Below are 22,318 nucleotides of genomic sequence, written 5' to 3' on the forward strand. Positions count from 1 at the left end.
GAATGGAGAAAATGCAACTGTCAAGTAATAAAGACATAGAAAAATTAAAGAACAAACATACAGAGACAACACCATTACTGAAATTAAAGATACTCTAGAAGGAATCAGTAGCAGAATATCTGAAGCAGAAGAATGAATCAGTGAGCAGGAAGATAAAATGGTGGAAATTACTGCTGATGAGTAGGATAAAGTAAAAAGAATGAAAAGAATGGAGGATAGTCTCAGAGACCTCTGGGACAATATCAAATGCACCAACAGTCTTATTGTAGGGGTCCCAGAAGAAGAAGAGAAAAAGAAAGAGTATGAGAAAATTTTTGAAGTGATTCTTGTTGAAAATTTCCCCAACATGGAAAAGGAAATAGTCAATCAAGTCCAGGAGGCACAAAGCACCCCATACAGGATAAACCAAAGGAGAAAGACACCAAAACACATACTAATCAAACAAACAAAGACTAAACACCAAGAATATTTGAAAAGCAAGGGAAAAGCACCAAGTAACATACAAGGGTAACGCCACACATTTAACAGCTGATCTCTCAGGAGAAACTCTGCAGGCCAAAAGGGAATAGCAGGATATATTTAAAGTACTGAAAGGGAAAAATCTACAAGCAAGATTACTCTACCTGGCAAGGATCTCAGTCAAAATTGATGGAGAAATCAAAAGTTTTACAGACAAGCAAAAATTAAAAGTATTTGGAGCCACAAATCCAGCTTTAAAACTAATGTTAAAGGGTCTTACGTAGTCAGAAAATACAAAAGAAGAAAAAGATCTAGAAAAACAAACACTAATTAAAAAGATGACAATAGGAACATATATATCAATAATTTCTTTAAATGTAAATGGAATAAAAGCTCCAACCAAAAGATACAGACTGGCTGAATGCATACAAAGAAGACCCATATATATGCTATCTGCAAGAAACCCACTTCAGACCTAAAGACACATAAAGACTGACACTGAGGGGACAGAATAATATATTCCATGTAAATGGAAATCAAAAGAAAGCTGGAGTATCAATCCTTGTATCAGACAAAATAGACCTTAAAATAAAGAATATTACAAGAGATAAGGAAGGACACTTCATAATGATCAAGGGATCAATCCAAGAGGAAGACATAACAATTGTAAACATCTATGCACCCAACATAGGAGCGCCTCAATACATAAGACAAACACTAACGGACATAAAAGGAGAAATTCACAGTAATACAATAATAATAGTAGAATTTAACACCCCACTTACACCAATGCATAGATCATCAAAACAGAAAGTTAACAAGGAAACACAAATCTTAAATAACACATTAGAACAGCTGAATCTCATTGATCCCCTCAGGACATTTCATCCAACTGCAGACGAATACACCTTCTTCTCAAGTGCATATGGAACATTCTCCAGGATAGACCCCATCTTGGGTCACAAATCACATCTCAGTAAATTTAAGAAAATTAAAACCATGTCAAGCATCTTTTCTGACCACAATGCCATAATACTAGATATCAATTACAAGAAAAAAAAAAAAACTAACAAATATATCACATGGAGATTAAATAATATGATTCTAAAGAACCAGATTACTGAGAAATCAAAACTGAAATAAAATTCCTAGAGAAAAATGACAATGAAAACACAACTCAAAACCTATGGAATGCAACTAAAGCAGTTCTAAGAGGAAAGTTTATAGTAATACAATCCTACCTCAAGAAACAAGAAAACCTCGAATAGACAACCTGTTCTTACATGTAAAATCATTGGAAAAAGAAGAACAAAAAATCCCCAAAGTTAGCAGAAGGAAAGAAATCATAAAGATCAGAGCAGAAATAATGAAAAAGAAATTAAAGAAACAATAGTAAAGATTAATAAAACTAAAAGCTGCTTCTTTGAGAAGATAAACAAAACTGACAAATTCTTTAGCCAGAATCATCAAGAAAACAAAAAAAGAAAAGACTCAAATCAACAAAATTCAAAATGAAAAAAGAAAGGTTAAAACAGACAATGCAGAAATAAAAAGTATTCTAAGAGATTATTATGAGCACCTATATGGCCACCTGGTGTGAAAAACTGAGACATTTGAAAAGACCCTGATGCTGGGAAAGATTGAGGGCAGAGGAGAAGGGGACGACAGAGGAAGAGATGGTTGGATGGCATCACTGACTCAATGGACATGGGTTTGGGTGGACTCCAGGAGTTGGTGATGGACAGGGAGGCCTGGCGTGCTGTGGTTCATGGGGTCGCAAAGAGTCAGACACGACTGAGTGACTGAACTGAACTGAACTGAATATGGCAATAAAATGGATAACCTGGAAAAAATGGACAGATGCTTAGAAAAGTTCAATCTTCCAAGACTGAACCAGGAAGAAATAGAAATTATGAACAACCCAATTACAAGCACTAAAATTGAAGCTGTGCTGAGATTCAAAAATCTCCCTTTAATAAAAACAAAAGCCCGGGACCAGATGGCTTCACAGGAGAATTCTATCAAACATTTAGAGACGGGTAATGCCTATCCTTCTAAAACTCTTCCAAAAAACTGCAGAGGAAGGAACACTTCCATACTCATTCTATGAGGCCACTGCCACCCTGACACCAAAACCAGACAAAGGTAACAAACACACAAAAGAAAACCATAGGCCAATTCACTGATGAACAGAGATGCAAAAATCCTCAACAAAATTTTACCAAACAGAATTCAGCAACACATCAAAAATCTCATACACCATGATCAAGTTGGGTTCATTCCAGGAATGCAATGATTTTTCAATATACACAAATCAATCAATGTGATATACCATATTTACAAATTGAAAGATAAAAACCATATGATAATCGCCAAAGGGAATTTGCTGTATGGCTCAGGAAACTCAAACCGGGGCTCTGTTTCAATCTAGAGGGGTGGGATGGGGTGGGAGATGAGAGGGAGGTCCAAAAAGGTGGGGATATATGTGTACCTATGGCTGATTCATGCTGAGATTTGACAGAAAACAAAATAATTCTGTAAAGCAATTATCCTTCAATAAAATAGATTAATAAAAAAAATACAGAAACATCACTTTTCTAACCACGGTCCTTATAGTCAAAGCTATGGTTTTTCCAGTAACCATGTACTGACTATGAGAGTTGGACCATAAAGAAGGCTGAGTGATGAAGAACTGATAATTTCAAACTGTGATACTGGAAAAGAGTCTTCAGAGTCACTAGGACAGCAAAGAGAGCAAACGAATCAATCCTAAAGGAAATCAACTCTGAATATTCTTTGGAACGACTGCTCTTGATGCTCAAGCTCCAATACTTTGGCAACCTGATTTGAAGATCTAACTCATTGGTAAGACCCTGATGTTGGGAAAGATTGAAGGGAGGAGGAGAAGCAGACAACAGAGGATGAGATGGTTGGATGGCATCACTGACTTAATGGATACGAGTTTGAGCAACCTAGGGGAGATGGTGAAGAACAGGGAAGCCTGGTGTGGTAGAGTCCATGGGGTTGTAAAGAGTAGGACGTGACCGAAGGACTGAACAACAAAGTTTTTAAACGTTGAAAATAAAATGTAGTGAAAAATCTTCCTTCCTATCTCTATTCTTTTGCCACTAGGGCACCTGTGGCCTACCCTGATTAGAAAGTAGTGTTTTGAGGTTCTTCTGTATACTTTCTAATATATACCTTACTTTGAAAATACTAGCAAAATATATACATTGTTTACCTCTTTTTACATAGTAGCAGCATCCCATATACACTGTTTTGCACTTTGTTCATTTTACTTAACTATATATATTTCAGATTATTTTGTATCAGTACACAGTATTCCCTTATTTTTCTGACTACCTAACACTCCATATTCAGGGTAAACCATAATTAGTTCAACTAGTCACCTATTAATAGATATTTGGATCATGTTAACTTTTATTTAATAATAGGAAATGATTGAAGTAAATAGTATTTATACACATCATTCTGCACATATACACATGTATGTGTAGGATAAATTCCTAAATTTGGAATTACTGAGTCAAAAGTATTTTTATTTAGATCGATATTGCTATATTAGCCTTTCATTGGGGTTATATCAATTTTAATTTCTATAACTAATATTTGAAAATTTCTTTGTTTCTTTATGTTTTAGAGAAATTAATTTCTTGTGATCTGGTTTGGAATTTTATTTCCATTTTGTCATTTATCTTTTGTTTTTACTTATTTTTTTTTTTGCCATGTGGAAAAATTTTATTTTATATGGCTGTATTTATCTTATTTTAGGACTTTTAGATATTTTGGAATAGGCTTTCATGAGATTATAAAGCAATGCTATTATTTTTTAAAGTTTTTTATTGTGTGTGTGTGTGATTTGTATCTGATAAGTATTTGAGATATGAATCCAACTTAATTTTTTCCAAATAGATACTCAGTTATTCTAAATTTGTATGTACACAGTAAAACATTCTCAAAATATATAAGATAAAACATTTTTAAAACTACAAAGAGAAATAAACAAATGCACAATCTTGGGCAAAGATTTTTAAAACATTTCTCTCAATAACTGATAGGTTAGATATTTTAAAAGCTTAATAAAATAGATAAATTCCTAGCAAGCCTGATTCAGAGAAAAAGGAAGAAACTCCAAATAACTACTATTAGGAATCTTTAAAAGGGCTATCAATATAGATTCTGTAGTAACTGAAAAGATAATAATTTGTGACTAAATATGTCAATAATGAAGTAACAAATTCTAATACATTGAATTTACTAAAATGGCCATAGGATGAAATTGAAAATGTGCAGCCTTATACATAGACTTCTAGAGAATTGGAGAAAAATAAAATACTTTATAGCCACCATAAACTCAATATCAATAATCTACAAAGTCATTGTGAGAAAGAATAATGATAGGCCTGCCTCTCTTATGAACATAGATGCAGAGATCCTAAAAAAATGTAGTAATTATAAATCAAATCCTTCAATATGTAAAAAGGGTATGATTGGGACCAATTGAGTTTATTTCATTATTACAGTGTTGATATAACATTAAAATATCAGTATAGTTTGAAACATTAACAGAATAATGGAAAAAAGACAATTGAATACAAGTATTAAAAGCATGTAATAGAATCCAATATCCATTCATGATAAAAAAGTTTTATAAATTAGAAACACAGGGAGTTTTCTTAATCTGATAAAGATTCTCTATGAAGAACTATAGTAAATATGATTCTTAATGGTTAAGTGTTGAAAACTTTCCCTTTGAGATCAGGAACAAGACAGGAATACTTAATATCCAGGCTCACATTTATTTTACTAGAGCTTTTACTGGAGGTCATATCCAGAGCCACGAGAAAAGGAAAAGAACAAAAAGAGCAAAAATTGAAATGTAAGAAATAAAACTGTCATTGTTTGTGATATGTGTATATAAAACTCCCAAAGAATTCCAGATAAATATTAGAATTGATAAGTAAATTTGATGAGTACAAGCTCAAGTAACAACAAAAAATGAAATGTATTTCCATAATCAAGTATAAACAGAAACTAAAATTGAAAAATATAATATCATCAAAAAATATATCATCACTAAATAGAAGCTAGTGTGTATGAAATCCCTAGGCAGAAAACTTTAATTAATGGAAATTTAAAAAGATCTAAATACAATTACGTACCATGTTTTCTGGTTTACCAAGTAAGTCAGTGCGAAAGAATCCTCCTGTCAATGCAGGAGATTTGGGTTCAATCCCTGGATTGGAAAGAGCCCCCGGAGGAGTAAATGGCAACCCACTCTAGTATTTTTGGCTGGAGAATCCCACCACAGGGTCACAGAGTTGGATATGACTGAGCTACTGAGTACATACACATAAAATCAGTTTATCTTTACGTCTTGATGTAAGGTGAAAGAAATGCAAAAAAGCAAAATGGCTGTCTGGGGAGGCCTTACAAATAGCTGTGAAATGAAGAGAAGTGAAAAGCAAAGAAGAAAAGGAAAGATATAAGCATCTGAATGCAGAGTTCCAAAGAATAGCAAGAAGAGATAAGAAAGCCTTCCTCAGCAATCAATGCAAAGAAATAGAGGAGAACAACAGAATGGGAAAGACTAGAGATCTCTTCAAGAAAATGAGAGATACCAAGGGAACATTTCATGCAAAGATGGGCTCGATAAAGGACAGAAATGGTATGGACCTAACAGAAGCAGAAGATATTAAGAAGAGGTGGCAACAATACACAGAAGAACTGTACAAAAAAGATCTTCACGACCAAGATAATCACGATGGTGTGATCACTGACCTAGAGCCAGACATCCGGGAATGTGAAGTCAAGTGGGCCTTAGAAAGCATCACTACGAACAAAGCTAGTGGAGGTGATGGAATTCCAGTTGAGCTATTCCAAATCCTGAAAGATGATGCTGTGAAAGTGCTGCACTCAATATGCCAGCAAATTGGGAAACCTCAGCAGTGGCCACAGGACTGGAAAAGGTCAGTTTTCATTCCAATCCCAAAGAAAGGCAATGCCAAAGAATGCTCAAACAACCGCACAATTGCACTCATCTCACATGCTAGTAAAGTAATGCTCAAAATTCTCCAAGCCAGGGTTCAGCAATATGTGAACTGTGAACTTCCAGATGTTCAAGCTGGTTTTAGAAAAGGCAGAGGAACCAGAGATCAAATTGCCAACATCTGCTGGATCATGGAAAAAGCAAGAGAGTTCCAGAAAAACATCTATTTCTGCTTTATTGACTATGCCAAAGCCTTTGACTGTGTAGATCACAATCAACTGTGGAAAATTCTGAAAGAGATGGGAATACCAGACCACCCGACCTGCCTCTTGAGAAACCTATATGCAGGTCAGGAAGCAACAGTTAGAACTGGACATGGAACAACAGACTGGTTCCAAATAGGAAAAGAGGTACATCAAGGCTGTATATTGTCACCTTGCTTATTTAACTTATATGCAGAGTACATCATGAGAAGCGCTGGGCCAGATGAAGCACAAGCTGGAATCAAAATTGCCGGGAGAAATATCAATAACCTCAGAGATGCAGGTGATACCACCTTTATGGCAGAAAGTGAAGAGGAACTAAAAAGCCTCTTGATGAAAGTGAAAGAGGAGAATGAAAAAGTTGGCTTAAAGCTCAACATTCAGAAAACGAAGATCATGGCATCTGGTCCCATCACTTCATGGCAAATAGATGGGGAAACAGTGTCAGGCTTTATTTTTTTTGGCTTCAAAATCACTGCAGATTGTGACTGCAGCCATGAAATTAAAAGATGCTTACTCCTTGGAAGAAAAGTTATGACCAACCTAGATAGCATATTCAAAAGCAGAGACATTACGTTGCCAACAAAGGTCTGTCTAGTCAAGGCTATGGTTTTTCCAGTGGTCATGTATGTATGTGAGAGTTGGACTGTGAAAAATGCTGAGCGCCAAGGAATTGATGCTTTTGAACTGTGATGTTGAAGACTCCTGAGAGTCCCTTGGACTGCAAGGAGATCCAACCAGTCCATTCTGAAGGAGATCAGCCCTGGGTGTTCTTTGGAGGGAATGATGCTAAAGCTGAAGCTCCAGTACTTTGGCCACCTCATGTGAAGAGTTGACTCATTGGAAAAGACTCTGATGCTGGGAGGGATTGGGGGCAGGAGGAAAAGGGAACGGCAGAAGATGAGATGGCTGGATGGCATCACCGACTCGATGGACGTGAGTTTGAGTCAACTCCAGGAGTTGGTGATGGATAGGGAAGCCTGGCGTGCTGAGATTCATGGGGTCGCAAAGAGTCGGACACAACTGAGCGACTGAACTGAACTGAAATGTTGGTTTGTATATTTTTAAGGGTATGTGATATTTTTAATAATGAAAATATATATAAAAGAGAAATACATTTGATATCCTCTTTTATATATTAATACTGTAAAATTATTTTTACAATAATTAAATTCATATATACAACTGATGGAGAAGGAAATGGCAACGCATTCCAGTGCTCTTGCCTGGAAAATTCCATGAATGGAGGAGCCTGGCAGGCTACAGTCCATGGGATCCCAATGAGTCGGACATGACTGAGCAACTTCATGCATGCATACATACAACTGAAATAAAAATTTCATGGAATAATATAGCAAATATTTTATTTTATTATTATGTTTATGAATAACAAAAGAACTTAGGATTTCCATATAGCAACTGGAAATTCTGAGTTGGGATCAGAAATGACTCATCTCTCTACAGCAGCATTTTAAAAAATTGTATATTGTGTTAATTTCTGTTGTATAGCAAAGCAATTCAGTTATACATGTATATGCTCCTTTTCAAAGTCTTTTTATTGTGATTTATTACAAGATATTGAATATGGTTCCCGGTGCTACACAATAGGACCTTGTTTATCCATCCTATATATAATAGTTTGTACTTACTAATCCCAAATTCTCAGTCCTTCCCTCTCTCATCTCCCATGCCCCTGGCAACCATATGTCTTTTCTCTATATCTGTGAATCTGTTTCTTTCTGCAGATATGTTCATTTGTCTCATATTTAGAATTCTGTATATAAGTGATATCAGGTAGTATTTGTCTTTCTCTTTCTGACTTACTTTACTTAATATGATAATCTCTAGGTCCATCCAAGTTGCTGCAAATGGCATTTTAAAATTTTTTATGGCTGTGTTTAAATATACACTGTATGTTTATTCAGTCATCAGCTGATAGACATTTAGATTATCTTTATGTCCTTGGCTATTGAAAAATGGTGCTCACAGCAGCATTTTAGGTTGGAGAATTAATTCTTTTTTTTGGAGGATTATCCTGTACATTGCAAGACATTTACTGCTATTGCTGGCTTTTGCCAACTAGATACCAGTAGCACCACTCACTTCCTCCATCCGTTACCACCTTGAAGCCAGAATCGCCCCAGTTGAGAACCACTGCCCTGGTGCTGCTGCTGCTGCTGCTAAGTCTCTTCAGTCATGTCCGACTCTGTGCGACCCCATAGACGGCAGCCCACCAGGCTCTCCCGTCTCTGGGATTCTCCAGGGAAGAACACTGGAGTGGGTTGCCATTTCCTTCTCCAATGCATGAAAGTGAAAAGTGAAAGTCAAGTTGCTCAGTCATGTCCGACTCTTCGCGACCCCATGGACTGCAGCGTACCAGGCTCCTCCGCCCATGGGATTTTCCAGGCAAGAGTACTGGCGTGGGGTGCCACTGCCTTCTCTGGAACCACTGCCCTAGAGGGTCTTTAACTTTCTAAAGTTTCCATGTCTTCATGAGGAGTTCTTAAGTTAACATTTATCAAACATGAGTGTCACCTGGATATTCTGCTTGAGAAGTAGGCTGGGAATCTGCCTTATTAACGAGGATTCTGGGTGATTCTGAAGCAGTGTTCTAAAAATGAGAAATATTGCCCTAGGATAACAGCAGTCTTGAATCAAAACCCCTTTGGAGCTATCAGAATGCTCCTGATACATTAGCTTTCAAAGGACAGGTCAATGCATTAGAAAATGGAGTAAATCTAGTATAGACATTCATGAAATCCCAGCAGGAGAGTCTTTGCTTTGTGTCATGCTCTGTGACATGTTTGGAGATGAGAAGGGAAGTGCTGTAGAAACTGAGTCTGACTTTTCTGCATCCCTGGTTTTCCTGAAGCTTACACTGAAGAAGGAGCATGTATCCCCAGTAAAGACGCTGCCTGGCGGTGCCAATTACTTCATGCCTGATAGAAAATGCCTCCTCATACTTCGGATTTTCTTTCATCCCAGTTAATTGTTCTTCCTAAATTGAATGATCTATTTTTGGAACTAAAAGAGATGCAGTGTAGAGAGAAAAGAACCGACAAAGCCTAAGGCAGAGAAGGAAGGTAGTCAGAGGCAAGGCGGAAAAGAGAGGGGGCTTCTGTCTGTCTTCATCTTCCTTATAACCAGCATAAAAAGAGAAGAGGAAGGGCATACTCTTTTCCTGAGAGCAGAGGGATGAGACATCAGGGGCCGGAGATTTTGCTTTAAAAATGAGGAATGCATGAAATTAAAAAAAAACATAAAATTGTAGGAACAGCTGTATGACCTGGAGGCCTAGGCCTTAAAAGCCATTGGGTTTTACCTTAAAACTCTATAGTGGCTGAGCATGTTCATATCATCAAATCGGAAAATGAAAATCCTGCTCCTTTACTCTATTTCTTAATATAACTATTTTAAAAAGCACCATGGCCTTAGACCTGAAAATGTCTCATGGATGTGATTCTAAAGCAGGTCTCCTGATACATCTAGGACACACCCATGTCTGATAAGCCATAGACGCACACAGATATGTGTGTTTCTAACAAACTCAGAATTGTAAATAACATCAACTCTTAGGTCCATTAGCTATCATCAAAAACGCATTTGAAAAAAGTCAGCAAATATTGCACCTAACAATCAGTGTGGACATCAGCTTCTTCCATTCGGCTGCTTCTGTAAACAGTGCTTTTGTTAACTCCAGCAGTTCTTCTGATCCTCCTTCCAACTGAACATTGTGCTCAGTGCTTTGGGACATGCCTCTGCTAGCCACTTCTAATGCTTCTCTTCTCTAGGCGTGTTGACTGCAGTTACACTTCGAAAGGACACTTGTATGCTTTTAAATGTTTAGCAAAACTACAAAGCAGAACACACATCATCTTCTTCAAAACATATAAACATTGTGTCCTGCAAAACAGACTCCTTCAAAGACAGCTCGACTTTACATGAGAAAAGCAGAGACCTTTCAAACTCCCATATGATTGTGACATTCTTTTCACCCCTCAGTGGAGATTTTAACAATATCTCTAGTTCACTCCTGAAAAGACTTAACTCAACAAGGGGAGAGACTGCAAACCACAGGTAACACTTGCTTTTCACTGCCATGAGGTGTCAGGAGAGGAGTTCCTGCAAGGCTGTCTATGGCATTCATTTTTCCCATTCCCCTGCCAGTTTAGTCTTAGCCTTCAATGGATGGAATACTCTTATTTTTCTATGTGGCTGAGCATTTGATTTTCATTCACTTTAAGTTGGAGACTCTAATATCAAGATGGTGGAAAATGGAGCATGGGGAAAGAGAAAGGAAAGATTCTGGGAACCATAAGGTTCAACCCATCATGCTGTGCGGATGTTTCTATGCCAGGCTCTAACACAAAAGTGATAGAACTAAAAGACCATTGCCTTCCCTCCTTGCATATGTAAACGTACAGGTTGATTAAGCAAACCTCTGCTTAAGTCTAGAGAAAGGTGAAAGTGTTAGTCACTCATTTGTGTCGGATTCTTTGTGACCCCAAGGACTGTAGCCTTCCAGGCCTGTCTATCCATGGAATTCTCTAGGCAAGAATACTGGAGTGGTTAGCCATTCCCTTCTCCAGGGAATTTTCCTGACCCAGGGATTGAACGTAGGTCTCCCAGATTGCAGGCAGATTCTTTACCATCTGAGCCACCAAGGAAGCACTAGAGAGTTTCTACTAAACTGAAACTTGAGTAAATAAACAGAGATATGTTCTATAATGATCATGTATCACGCCTGCATTCAAATTTTAGCTCCACCTGAATTTGTGCAAACTTGGCAAAACTTTATTGACCCTGAGCTGATGACTGAACTTCTTTATGTAAGTTAACTCATCTGTAAAATCGAAATAACATTAGTACATGTCACTAGGGCTATTGTGAGGATGAAATGTGTGGTTGGATATAAAAATACTTAGAATGATTCCTGTCTATAATTATGAAAAATAGAAATGGTTATGATTATTGTTGATGTTAGTATCAGTATTATTTCTTTTATGCATTCAAAATCAATGACAATATTGTGATAGACTGGGCTCTAACCAATTTCAGAGAGAAATAGCAATAGTCAGGGACAGAGGTTGCTCCTATGACAGGTATTGAGTCACTTTGAGTCACTTTGTCAGGTGACTTCAGCTTGCAGCAGCTTGAAACAGAGCTTGGGTTCCTGGCCAGAGACTGAGCTGGGTTGCAGCAGTGAAAGCAGCAGATGCTAGCCGCTAGACTGGTCGTCAGTGATGAGAGCTCTGGGCCTCCAGCTTTTCAGAGAAGAATTTCCACAAAGATGGAAAGTAGTGAAGCAAGTAGAATGTTTATTAAGAGGAAAAAAGAGTATAGTACATGTGGATAGACATATGGGCAGACTCAGAGTCCCTAAATCTTGCCCGTCGTGGCAGTTTGATTTACTTTTATGGGGCATTTCTTCCAGGTTTCCTTTGGCCAATTATTTTGACTTGCCTGGTTAACAGTCCATATTTGGTGTACTTCAGGATCCTTTCCGGAGAAGGCAATGACAACCCACTCCAGTACTCTTGCCTGGAAAATCCCATGGATGGAGGAGCCTGGTGGGCTGCAGTCCATGGTGTCGCTAAGAGTCGGACACGACTGAGCGACTTCACTTTCACTTTTCACTTTCATGCACTGGAGAAGGAAATGGCAACCCACTCCAGTGTTCTTGCCTGGAGAATCCCAGGGATGGCGGGGCCTGGTGGGCTGCTGTCTATGGGGTAGCACAGAGTCGGACGTGACTGAAGTGACTTAGCAGCAGCAGCAGCAGGATCCTTTCATATGTGAGTATGCATCTCTTAGCCAAGATGGGATTTTCCCAAAGAGGCCTATGGGTAGCCTGGCATTAGCTAGCATCACTCTCATCTGACCTTCAAGGAGCCTTTTTGTGCATGTTTGGTGGGTGAGGTCTCCTGACTTCAACAATGAGAAATATATGGTCTGGGCAGGGCCCAGCCTCTTCCCTTAATTGTCCTGCTTTTCTTGTCTTGGAGTTTTGGTCCTTAGGGAATGAGTTTCCAGTTGCTTTACCATGGGAGACCCATCTTCCTCCTGCCTCAAAATCATTCCAGAATCTCTCTGAATTTTATATTTGCAGAATAATCCTAGGAGAGTGGTTAAAAAGAGTATGCATCTGGTTTAAAAATTTTTTTCTAGAGTTGCCCTTTTACATTCCATTTTGAGTTTATTCTTTCTGAAGAGTCTTGTAAGAAAGAGTCAAGGGCATTTCCTGTTATTTGAATATGGTTCAGGTGGAATGGGATCATTATTCATTTCTATCACTATGTTTTTGGCCCAGGACTTCAGTGGTATTTCTGACTCTTAGGTTGTCAGAGCGACTACTAATGGAAGAATCCACTTCATCTTGTTCTTCTGGGTCCAAAGGTGGGTACAGTAGTTGTATTTCTGCAATTTTCATGCTATTTTTATTTTAGATGTAGGAAACATTTACACTGAAACTATCTTTGTGGCCTATCTTCCCCTCAGAATCTGGCCTAGGAAACTTAATGGATTATTCTCTCTGAGTGGGCATAAGAGTAAAAAAATGGTCTTAATTTACTGAACACTTATTTATTCACTGAATATTTATTGAGCAGCCACTATGTGTATAAGTTATTGCACTTGTTATTGAGAATTCAATATTGAACAAGACAGACCCAGTATCTGCTTTCATAAGAATATTCTGGTGTGAAAGGCAGATGTTAAACAATTCTATGTTAACTTGTTTGATTACAATTGTGAAAAGCATAGAGAAGATAGAGGTTGTTCCGTGAATATGTCATTAAGATGTGAGGTCTAAGGGGTCAAAGAGGAAGAGGAAGTATTAATGAGTTGAGATTTGAAGGATGAATAAGAGTTTCTTAGATGAAGGAGAAGAGAAAAAAGACTATCCTAGGCAGAAGGAATAGCATGTGCCTGAGCCCTGAGCACAGTAAGAATATGGAACATTTAATGAAGTGTAGAGAGAAGAGGAGATGGATGTGAGACAGGGAAGAGAAGTCGCTCAGTCGTGTCCGACTCTTTGCGACCCCATGGACTGTCGCCTACCAGGCTCCTCCCTCCATGGGATTCTCCAGGCAAGAGTACTGGAGTGGGTTGCCATTTCCTTCTCCAGTGAGACAAGGAAGAGGAAGGCAAAACCAACCCAGGTAAGAACTCAAGGCCATGTTGAGGAGTTTCATCTTTATCCAAGAACAATGGGAAATCATCAAAGAGAGTGACATAATCAGAATTATGTTTTTAAAAGTTACTATGGGGAGTTCTGTGGTGGTCCAGTAGGTAAAACTCTGCCCTAGAAATGCAAGGGGTCTGGGGTTCAGTCCCAGGGGGTCTGGGTTCAGTTCCCTAGGTTAGGGAACTAGATCCCACATGCCACAAATAAGACCCAGCACAGCCAAACAAATAAATGAAAACAAACAAACACAAATCTACCATGTGGAAGAGAGAGTTTGGATATAGTGGAAGCATTTAGTAGACTGTTAGTTTGAAGGAATTTAGAAAAGTGGTGATGCAAAGTGGGCATGGGTAGATGTGAATAGAATTGAGAAATATTTAGGTGGTGCTATTGAAAAAATATTAATGGTAAAAATAAAGAAGAGGGAGATCGTAAGCCTAACTATGAAGTGGACTTCTGGTGGCAATATTCACAAAAATAGAGTTCACAGCAAGAGAACCAAGTTGTATGACTTAGGGACAGTATGCCTTCAGTTCTGAAATATTACATTTATGAAGCTTTAGCAGTGGTGCTTTAACAACTGGATCTCCAAAAAGGAGAAAAGAAATAAATATGTAGCATTGGGTAATTTCTGTAGTGTAAATGCTCTCATCACTGTAGGCTTCAGCCTACCAACACCGTGGCACTGGCCATGGTGTTGTGAAGTGCTTCCAATGAGGGAAATGTAAAGAACTGGCTGGATATCTAAGTCCTGGGCTTGAAGGGGCCTGGGCTCATCAGTGTTTAATGAGAACTACCTGGGTGAGACTCTGTGAGAGCATACTGATTGAGGAGAGGACTGAGATCTGACAAACCCAAATCTCAGCGTGCGTGAGAGGGGGACCAGAGAGATCCGCAGAGGGCGCATCGTTCCACGAGGCCATGAAAAACTCTTTTGGGAGAGGTGATTTGGTAAACAGAGTTAAATGTTACTGATAGATCACATAAGATGATGGCTGGACATTTTCCACTGGACTTAATGACAAAAGTCATTAGTGACCCTTTCGAGAGCAATTTCCATAGGGTGATGAGGATGGAAGTCACACCGGAGTGGTTTGAAAACACATCTGAGAAGATGGAGACAGTGATGTAGAGAACTCTCTTGAGGTGCTTGACTGTGGAAGGGCAGCAAGAGGTAAGGTGCAGCTCGAGGGCCTGTGGTAGCAAGTTGGTTCAGGGTGTGCTGTTTTTGCTTTTGTGTTTTAACTAAGATAGAAATTTGAGTATGGTAAAAGCTGATGTCAAGAATTCAACACAGGGAGGTTGCTAAACCATGAAATGGGCTAACTTTGTGCAAAATTCCCTCTTCTTTTATTATCTTGGACACTTCAGACTATGCTCTTCTTGTCTCTATGCCTTTCCATATGTTACTTATCTTTCTCCAAAAATATCTTCATTTCTACAAATTTCACTTATCTTAAGCACAGAAATTCAAGTTTTATCTCCTCTCTGAATTTTCCCTGCTTATTCCATCTTATCCTAACTTCTCCCCTTCTTAACCCTGAATTGTAAGCAGAAAGCAGGCTGCTTGTTCAGTAGGTCAAAAGGACAGGAAAAGAATATGAATGATCTAGGACCCATCATCATGCTCTTTCCCTTAAAATTTCTTACCAGTCCTGTGGAAAGTGTGGACCTAAGAGGCCACTTTTTAACTTTTAAAACTGCCCATCATTGGTCACAGCTGAGGACTGGAGTAAAGACTTAAACCAAGTTGAATCCATCAGATTCTCTAATGAATGAATTTGAAGTAAGAGGCTTAAAATTGTCTTTGTTCATGGTGTTCCCCCAAATTGCAAGTACACAAGGGTGGGAGAGCTTGGATGACTCTTTGTGGATACAGAGTCTGATAACTATGTAATAGTAGAGAAAGTATAAAATAGGTTCACAACATAGATAAGAGACTGAACCAGACGAAGAGAGAGAGAGAATGAAAGAGAAAGTGAGAGAGCCTTTGTGTCATCTCCCAGTACCAGCCATATTTGTGGCCTGGCTACTTTCCCTTGCCTTGAGTAATGGGACACCTCTACTTAAAGTTGCTTCAAATTGTTGCTCTTTCTTGAAATGAAACAGTCTTTGATGGGTGACATCAATGATCAAGACTAGATGGATCATTCTGAGATGATGGGTCTCATGAGTTGTAGCTAGAAAGACAATACAAGACAAGGCAAAGCTGACCCTAAAGGTTAGACAAAAATTGGATTCAAGGATCAGGCTCACAACTGAGATCTAATATTTTAACAAACGTGGAAAGTGGCAAAGTTGCAAATTCTAGACAAATAAGCCATCCTGAGATAAAATTGTTCTTGTGCTAGGACAAGTATCTTTGTTTACCTTATCTTTGGGTCTGCTTGGAGGTCTTCAGATAGGAAAATTAAACCAAAATCTAAGCCAAAAATATGCAGGTGTGTCCATTACTCTGTTTATCCTCCCATTTTTATGACTATTTTTCCTCTGAGTCTCCTTTCTCCTCTTGCTCTGTAATACAACCCCATTGAAGGAATATGCTGTCAGCTCCTTCCCTTTTCCTTCTTTTCTCTTCTTACATTCTTTACTTTTGTAGGATCATGTGTTTCCATGGCTTCAGCCCTGGCCATTATCTGCATCTACAGTCTTGAATCCACCCAAACATAGCACCAACTTCATAGCAACTTGTTGGATATCTACTTGGATGTTTCACTGGTCCTTCAAAGTCAGTATGACACAAAATGGGCTGGAATGTACTTTCTGAAGTCATACTGTCTTGGTTTGTACCCAGACCTTGCCCCTTATTAACTCTATGATTTTGAAGCTATTATACTTTTGTCTCAGTTTTTTCATCTGTGAATAGGGGATAACAGTACCTATATCTTAGAGTAGTTACAGTGATAAGTTTATAAATGGAGAGTTGGTACACCGCTTGGTTTATTGTAAGCATACACTAAATGAAATCCTTTTTATTCTTGTTGTTATTATACTTATCTTTATTTTTGTTATTGAATGTGCTCTTCCTTAGGCTGATTATTTCTCTAGATAACTTTCCCAACCTTTGAAAAGTAATATGAACCTGAAAGTCAGCAATTTGAGATTCTAGTCTAACTCTTGTCGCTAAGAGTTGTATGACCTAGAGTTGATTACCTAAACTCCCTGGAACTTATATTTCTTCTTTGTAGTAGTAGACTGTACTAGATGAACTCTGAGGGCTTTCTTAAGCCCTAAACAATATAAGATAGGCTCTCCTTCCTCAAATTTTAAAACTCTTGGTCATCATCTTTGTTATTGTCCGTTCTCTCACCTCCTAAATTCAACAGATTCCAATTCTTATCAATGTTTCCTCCATAGCCTCTCTCATACGTGGCATCTCTTTATCCCATTCTACCACCTTATGTTAAGCTCTTGTGACTGCTTGTTGGACTCTTATAAGTGGCTCCCGTCAGGTCTGGGACTATCAACGTGGCTCCATAGCCAGTCTTCCTACTTCCTTGTTATTTTTTCCTTTAATTAATATTATGTATTGCCAATTGTGTCAGACTCTTTGTGACCCCATAGACTGTAGCTCTCCAGGCCCCTCTGTCCATGGAATTCTCCAGGCAAGAATACTGGAGTGGGTTGCCATTCCCTTTTCCAGGGTATCTTCCAGACCCAGGGATTGAACCTGGGTCTCCTACATTGCAGGCAGATTCTTTACAGTCTGAGCCACCAGGGAAGCCCAAACACTCCACACTTGCACTTAATCTTTATCCTCATGCTTTTTCCAAACACTGCTTTTAAGACTAGTTCAAATAGTAGCCTGTTCTTTTTTTAAAAATTATTTTATTGAAGTAGAGTTGAATTACAGTGCTGCATTGTAGTCTGCTTTTTGTTTTGTTTTGTTTTTTGGCTGTGCCACAAGGCTTGTGGAATCTTAGTTCCCCAAGCAGGGATTGAATCTGGGCCCACAGAAGTGAAAACCACCACTGAACTGCCAGGGAATTCCCTGTAGTCTGTTTTAATATCAGCCCTTGAATCACCACATCACTTTTCCTAAATGCTAAGCTTATAAAAAATGCTGTTTCTTTTATAAGGATGGTTGATGTATATGGAAATTAAACTGCTTGTAGGTCAGTTTTTTTACTTTTAGATAGATCAAAAATTTGAGTGGACCTGGCAGTAAATTCCTCTGTGAAAGTAACTAGCTAAACTTTGTCATTTGGGGATCTGGTGTTCTTTTTATCGTGTAGATATAGCCATTGTCTTCTAATTGTTTTATTCACCTGCTGACTTTTAGATGCATTTTAATAGGCCTACCTGTTGTATTTTTCTTTTGTATTTTGTATCAGTTCAGTTCAGTTCAGTTGCTCAGTCATGTCTGACTCTTTGCGACCCCATGAATCGCAGCACACCAGGCCTCCCTGTCCATCACCAACTCCCAGAGTTCACTCAAACTCATGCCCATCGAGTCAGTGATGCCATCCAGCCATCTCATCCTCTGTCGTCCCCTACTCCTCCTGCCCCCAGTCCCTCCCAGCATCAGAGTCTTTTCCAATGAGTCAACTCTTCTCATGAGGTGGCCAAAGTACTGGAGTTTCAGCTTTAGCATCATTCCTTCCAAAGAAATCCCAGGGCTGATCTCCTTTAGAATGGACTGGTTGGATCTCCTTGCAGTCCAAGGGCGTCTCAAGAGTCTTCTCCAACACCACAGTTCAAAAGCATCAATTCTTCGGCACTCAGCCTTCTTCACAGTCCAGCTCTCACATCCATACATGACCACAGGAAAAACCATAGCCTTGACTAGATGGACCTTTGTTGGCAAAGTAACGTCTCTGCTTTTGAATATGCTATCTAGGTTGGTCATAACTTTCCTTCCAAGGAGTAAGCGTCTTTTAATTTCATGGCTGCAGTCACCATCTGCAGTGATTTTGGAACCCCAAAAAATAAAGTCTGACACTGTTTCCACTGTTTCTGCATCTATTTCCCATGAAGTAATGGGACCAGATGCCATAATCTTCAAGGTATAGTGAAACTATAATCAATAAATTAAAGAATAATTATCAAGACATTGTCTTCGAATAATCTTCTGATTCTGTGTTACAATGTCATTTAAATATCTGAGTTGTACTTCTAGAGCCCCTTCCTTGTTTCCTCTTTGACCAAGAGATTGGTTTCTTAAAAGTAAGTGGAGTCAAAATCCAATTAGCTTGACTGTTCCATGAACCGTAATGTCTTTTTGGCAGATGATCCCAGTTAGAATACTAGAAACGAAGGCATGCTTGCTCTCTTCAGGAGTAGAGAGAGGGGTAAAAAAACAAGAAGAGAGGGGAGAAAGTAGTTCCAAGCATCTATTCTTTCAGTTATTAGACAGAGTATTGAATAAGACAGCTGGAGGCTGATGTAGTCTGTAAGATGTCATATGATTTCTGTACATCTGTTTCTGGCTCTAAAAGGGGAGAACAGTAATAGATAAACAGCCATAATCTTTGGTGAGCTTTGATGAGACCTTATTCTACAAAGTGATAAAAATGTTGATTTTTTATCATTCTGTTGTCTAATATTATGGTATATTTCAGAATAAAATGTATTTCTCTATAATTCTTTTTACTTGCATAATTTTATCAGCAATATCTTAGAACAGTAAGACATTTAGAAATGCGTGTTTAAACAGGTGAGTCCAAGTCCTTATTTATATTTTTGTGTGTGCAAGTGTGTGTATGAATGCAGGTATCTTTATGATGCCATTCATATATACATTTGTATGTAAATTTCTCTATCTATGTCTATGTCTATATTCGCAATGCTCACTGACAGAAATTTTATTTATTTAAAAGTTTTTTAAATTTTAAATTAAAAAAAATTTGGCCATGTGCCTGGCATGTGGGATCTTAGTTCCCTATATGTACGTGCTCAGTCACATCCAACACTTTGCAGCCGCATGGGGTGTAGCCTGCCAGGCCCCTCTGTCCATGGGACTTTATAGGCAAGAATACTGGAGTGAGATGCCATTTCCTCCTCCAGGAGTTTTCTCCAACCCAGGGATCGAACTTGCATCTCCTATGTGTCTCCTGCCTTGATAGGTGGATTTTTTTTTTTTTTTTTTTTTTTACCACTGAGCCACCTGGGACCCCTTTAGTTCCCTGACCAGGGATCAAGCCTATGCTGTTTGCATTCGAAGTGCAGAGTCTTAATTACTGGACCACCAGGGAAGTCCTGGCAGAACTTTTTTTATTCTGCCAAAATACCTATCCAGGAATAAAATACTTTCTAATTGCATGGATTCCTTGGTCTTGAATCATTTCTTTTTTGTTTTTTGTCTTTTTGTTTTAACTATTAATAGATCGTATTTAGAGGGCTATTTTACTTTTTCAGCACCTAAATTTAAGCAAAATTTAACAATTGTGAAATTTAACAGTTTCTCCTGTGAAAAATCAAAGCTTAATGAACCTCCTTCAGGTTTTCTTACCAGTTTGAAAGTGGCAGAATTTTGGCATAGTATGGTGATATTTAGATATTTTAAAAGAGAATATTTTAATTAAAAATAACCTGTTAAGTAAATTTTAAGACCAAGTATCTAATTTTGTAGTAAATGAGGCAATGAGAGGGAATTAATATCTGAGAATAAGATAGAGGTGTTTCTCAATGTGAAAGATGCTTTCTTGCAAACTCCTCTGCACAACACTTGTATGTCACATAAGCCTTGTTGTCTAAAATGCTTGTAAAACCAGAGATCCTATGGGTAAACAAATTGTCTCAAAATGTATAGGAATGTTAAATGTGCATCATAATTGGATAATGAATTCTTTTGAGTTCATACATTTTGATAGCTGAATACTATCCATTTGGGTGCTGGAACTTTAAGAAGTAGCCATTTTGTCAGAAGTCTTTTTCCAAAGCTAATAAAGAAGCCTGGCTTTAATTAAGCAGAATTTACAGAACAGAGTTGAGCCCCTGTGATGTCCGAGAAATCACATTTAATGCCTTCTGTATTATTAAAATGTGAGAAGTTTCATATTCACCTTATCAATTTCATCTCAGAAGATCTTTGTTGAAAGCAGAAGATGAGTAAAGAGACAGCAGGGAGAGAATCAGGCAATGGACAGGGTTACTAAGGCAAGTCAGTACTACCATCTTTCTCCACTACATTATTTTTTGGAGATAAGTAATTATTTACTTCTTGAGCAACCATTGTAAAAAAAAAATTATGTGTGTCAGAATGCCAAATATGATAACATACAAGAAAGGGGGAGTTGGTGGCACTAAGAATAAGATGGTGGATACAAACAGGATGGCCACTTAGGACTCTGATATGTTACAAAGCAGGAGGTTGTTTCATAGGATTGTGGTATAATGAATAATTTCTTTGTGGAATTATATAAAATGAGTTTCTACATAACAGGAACTACAAATGCTACTTAATAATAATGACATGATAATTGTTGTAGTGTGTCTTTTTTGAGGTCTACAGTGCTTATGTAAAAGGCTAAGATTATGTCCTGTATATGTGTAGATGCCAAGCTCCTTAATTATCTCCTTTAATTCTCAAGACTATCCTATAAAATAGGTATGATTTCTCATTCTCTCTCCCAGTCCCTGACATGGCCCTGCTCCTTCTCCTCCTTTCTAGGTCAATGCTATCTGACTTACTATTTGCAGTCCCAGATTCCTTGGTTAATCCTGCTCCTATACAGGGGAACTTTAAGGTGGCTGAGTCCTGTAGCTTGATAGGCTTGATCTCTTTCATGCACCTTGGTCTGGTTTACCAAGCTCTGAATTCCCATGTAGTTTACACAGTGACCAGCTCTACTGTTAATACCTGAGAATGACTTCTTCCCATTAAGTCTAGATCTCACTTTGTTTGAGCACTGCTTGATTCTGTGGCTCAGATGTAAAGCGTCTGCCTGCAATGTGGGAGACTCGAGTTCGATCCCTGGGTTGCAAAGATCCCCTGGAAAAGGAAATGGCAACCCACTCCAGTACTCTTGCTTGGAAATCCCATGGACGGAGGAGCCTGGTAGGCTATAGTCCATGGGATAGCAAAGAGTTGGACACGACTGAGCAACTTAACTTTTACTTTTTTGACTCTGCAAGGTATGAACATTCTGCACATCTCAGTATAAGTATATTTTTATGTGATATATATAATATATATTAATATAATTTATTATATAATATATAAATGTATATTAAATAAATTAATAAAATATATAAAAATATAAAAATTAAATAATGAGTTTGCCTTTTAACTTGTCTTTAGAAATACCTATACTATATACACAAAATTATACATATACAAATAACATGTAAATATAATACTATAAATTATATACTATAATTTGTATATATTAATAGGCATTCCAAAAGATATATTAAAAGGCAAACTACCCACAATTACATATAAAAATTGCTTCTCCC

The 22,318-nt window shown here is 38.0% G+C and overlaps 1 long non-coding RNA gene across 2 annotated transcripts in view; it reads left to right on the plus strand.

The window, feature by feature from the left end:
• Nucleotides 1-14,335: 14,335 nt before the first annotated feature.
• LOC129656583 (uncharacterized) overlaps nucleotides 14,336-22,318 on the plus strand; it is a 96,241-nt gene continuing 88,258 nt past the window's right edge. For both annotated transcript variants that reach the window (XR_008716408.1, XR_008716409.1), the window contains exon 1: nucleotides 14,336-15,092. This is a non-coding gene — a long non-coding RNA (uncharacterized LOC129656583). The remainder of the gene's footprint in view (nucleotides 15,093-22,318) is intronic.

The sequence above is a fragment of the Bubalus kerabau genome, chromosome 6, assembly GCF_029407905.1.
Source record: "Bubalus kerabau isolate K-KA32 ecotype Philippines breed swamp buffalo chromosome 6, PCC_UOA_SB_1v2, whole genome shotgun sequence".
Lineage (NCBI taxonomy): Eukaryota > Metazoa > Chordata > Mammalia > Artiodactyla > Bovidae > Bubalus > Bubalus kerabau.